Raw genomic sequence first — 3,832 nt, forward strand, 5'->3', positions numbered from 1 at the left:
ATGATCCTCATGGATCAGGTTCCTGAAGTATAGCCATTTTCCAGTAACCATGCACTAACATTTTACTGTTGGGCTACGATATATACTCCTAAAATCTAACCCTTAACTAAATAAAGGAAAAATGTCTAAGCCAAAATTTTTCAGCTGAGAAATCCAGATCATTATTTTCAGCTACATATCACCTCAAAAAAAAGAACTGAAAATTTTTATAAGGTGCTCAGAACATATTTTTTAATTTTATTTTTAATATTTTAATGTGACAAGTCAACAGCTAAAGGGTGTGAAACTTTTTAAGCAGGTTGTGCTCTAGCTATCTCACATTATCATTCATAACTGCTTATATGTGAATAATCAAATATATGCAGTAGAATACAATTTTTAGATTTAGATCAAGTTAAAGAAAAAACACACATAAAAAAATACCAACCCTCTAGGCCTCTATTGGGTAAATTAAAGCATTTTGTGAAAAGAAATACTGGCATAAACAAAGGCTTTGAATTTCATATATCCTTCAAGAAGCTATTATATGGAGACTCTACTGCTGATAAATAAAAAAAAAAAGGCTGCATTTTGCCTCTATCTCTTAAAATTGCAAAAGAAATAGTCATTACATTAGCTTAGACTCAAAGTAATTTTTCCATTTTTAATGCCTTATGATTACTAAAGGTTTTTAAGCTCCTGAAGAAGGCAGCAACACATCAAGGAGACAAAACTGGAATGCAAATAACTTTCTAGCTGTCTGTCAATCTAAGAGCAATATACTGAGCTTTACTCTATTTGAATCTTCATGGCTTTTCTGCAGGCTTCAGCCTGTATTACAATAAACTGTGCACATGATGACAGGCATTTGCATCTCCACAGATTTGGCTCCCAAATTCAAAACTGATGTGCCAAAGCTCAGAACTCTCTCAAAAATCTTTCTACTGCCTCATGAAAAGTCTGGGCAGAATATTGCTTTTGTCTGCTTAAGGGAACCAGTGAATACTCCTCTGCAAAACTCCGGGGACCATCATCACTTCTAACACCAGCTGAAGAGCTGGCTGTCCCAGTGTCCCCAGTGCTGCCATCATTGTTTTCATCCATTGAAAATAATTCCTCTCTTATCATGGAGGTCGAGCTGTCGTCTTCATCTAGATCACATATCAAAACACAGCTCCTAGGAGGACACCCTTCTTCTCGTTCAGTCTCTGAACAAGCACAAGTACAGCCTCTGACCCAGCATCGAGGAGTTTCTCGCGTCACCCAGTATCTGGCAGCCCTAGCCATCATTCCCATAACATCTCCATCATCAGGCACTGCAGGACTCCGAGAGCTTCCACCATTGCAGTGCGCACTCACAGGTGGGGCACGACTGCTAAATTTGTAGACTGCAGGGGAAAGCAACAAGATTAGATCAAGCAGAACAAAACAAAGATCTAAAGCCAAGAAAAAGCTTGTGTCTGATTGTCTGTATATTACCTAATCACTAAATATTTTAAAGGTGTCCCATACCACTTCCCCCCAACCTCTCCATAAGCCTTTGAGAAAATAAATTGTTTATCACAAGACTTAACATAATTTTCCCAAGGTCAGAATTAAGAATTAACTGCACTCCATTTTGCTGGCCTGTACTGTTGTGAAAACAGCCCTTCCGGTCTTCCCAGTAAAGGCAGAGAAACCTCACATTCTGGTTAACTAAGACTGGAACTAAAGCCAGGGAAAATTACCACAATGCTCTTGGATTTCAGTGTTCTCCCAGCTCCATACAAACCACTGCAGCAGTCCTGCAACCCATCTAGCAGGCTAACTTTAAGAGAAGACTACAGAGAAAAAAAAAAAAAAAACAATTGAAAGAAGGTAAAAACCTAACTACAAACCTTTCTTGAGCTTCAATTCTTTATTTTGCCTTTCATTCAAGAGCTTAACTAATTTGATTTACTCCTGACTCTTTTTATCACCCCTGCCTCACCTGTACCCTCCACCCCTCCAATATACCAGTTCTTGCTTTCTCTGTGTGGTCTTCCTATCATCTCAGAAGTACTAAGGAAAGGGAGTTTTGACTTTAAAATATTGCTACACAACCTTCCCAGACAATCTTTATCAAGGCCCAGCTGTGGCCTTTGAAAAGGGTTTGTGCTACACAATCAAACCTGCTCCCAGGCTACAGGAACTCCCACCACTCTGAACAGCAAGCACAGAAGAGTGTTTGGAGTTCTGTATGAGCTGGCCAGGAAAATTGCCTCCTTATGAGAGGAGGTCTATATGTATAAAAAATCCCCACAATTTAGAAGAAGGCTTCCTGCACATGTAAGCTGGCTGTAAGGTCTGGAAACTAACTGCCTTCCTGTTATAACAAAGGCAGCTGGCAGTATCCTTGCCTTGCAGTTCTGCTGCAAAGAAGTCTTTGGGATCCTCAGGACAAGAGCCAGTAGGAAATTACTGTGCTGCTCCTTCTCTAACTCCAAGCCATACTGGGTGGGTACGAACCCAGTAGAGCCTACATGACATTTGCTCTTGGTGAGCTGCACAGCCAATCTGCGCAGTGGGAGGGTAACACTGCTGAGGCAAGTAACTCCACTCAAACCATGGTGAACCAGCCTGAACTCCAAGCACTGTATAAAGATGCCTTGAGTTAAGTTTCAAAACCAGAGATATGTCACATAAAAGAAGGAATTCTAGAGTAAGCCTTCTAAGATAATATTTCTGTTTTCTTTGTAAGTAAACAGGAAGTTTTAGCTCTTGGAGAAGAGAGCCAGAGCAAGGACACAAAACAAGTTTTGGGCAGCTGCAAACAGCTGCTCTGAAAATGCTAACAAGACAGCCATAGTGGTGTCACCTAGAACTCTTTTACTTTTGAACCCTTATTTTGAGGGAGCTTCCCATGTGGATACAGACAAGAAAAGTGAGGAATAGCAATTGAAATTGAGCAGCACTCATTCCCCTCCTCAGCCAATACTACTACCCCTTTCTCACAGAGCACCTTGAAAGGTCTTTGGTTCATCTTCTCCTTGGGACGCAGGAGCTGTCCTTCTCCTTCTCCGGGATCTAACTGGCCGAGGTCTGGCAGGCTGCTGGGTTTGGCTGTCTGCTGCAACATCCTCTTCCCCAGGGGGACCCAGGGCTCTCAGCCTGGTCTGCTGGGCCATTTAAATAGGGACCACCTAAAGCTAAGAGTAAAGGTCAATGAACAGGGGACCTATCATGAAGTTACCAGTTTCACAAGAAAACGGGAAACAGAATCCAAGAGCTGTAAAAGCTCATGTTTACCTTATATGTTACAAAGCAGTCTTAGGGCTAAATCAACACCAACAGACCTTCCCTAGCATAACCAGACCTTACCTTGCAATTTAGCCCTACTTCTTTTTGAAAGGGCTTCCTTTCCTTATTCCTAGGTAGGAACACAGTGGTAACTCCACTAGTAGGGGGGGGTGGAGAGGAGTAGGGCTATAAGAAGCAAACAAACCACTGGAGGAGGAGCTAACACAGCATCTTCTCATTTGTAATTAGCAAAGCCTTTCCAGGCCTGATGAAATGAGAAGAGAGACCACAAAATCTGCCTATGATGTTTGGGTCTTAAAGGAGCACACCATCACAAAGTTTCCTTGGTCTTCAAAGAGGCAAAAAGGAAGGGTGAACCTCTCCTATGGCTGAGGTATGATCAGCACAAGGACAAGGGTAGAATAAATAGTTTTTACTTCTTTGTAACATATAAGCATATTTTATCATACTGTTTTCTAAGATTTTCTTTCATTTTTATTCTATGGAAGTGTCTGCCACAGTAACTGGAGTAGGTACTTCTTCCTCTCTTCCAGTGGCACTATTTCCCAGATCTTTGAAAATATTCTTCCTTCTG

General features: G+C 41.3%; 1 long non-coding RNA gene across 1 annotated transcript; it reads right to left on the bottom strand.

Annotated features, from left to right (window-relative positions):
- Window positions 1-227: 227 nt before the first annotated feature.
- On the bottom strand, window positions 228-3,480 carry LOC137474182 (uncharacterized). The gene is made up of 3 exons (XR_010999218.1): window positions 3,319-3,480; window positions 2,960-3,146; window positions 228-1,367 (listed from the first exon to the last, which is right to left on the bottom strand). It is a non-coding gene; the product is annotated as an uncharacterized lncRNA (long non-coding RNA).
- Window positions 3,481-3,832: the final 352 nt, after the last annotated feature.

Source organism: Anomalospiza imberbis, chromosome 1 (genome assembly GCF_031753505.1).
Source record: "Anomalospiza imberbis isolate Cuckoo-Finch-1a 21T00152 chromosome 1, ASM3175350v1, whole genome shotgun sequence".
Lineage (NCBI taxonomy): Eukaryota > Metazoa > Chordata > Aves > Passeriformes > Viduidae > Anomalospiza > Anomalospiza imberbis.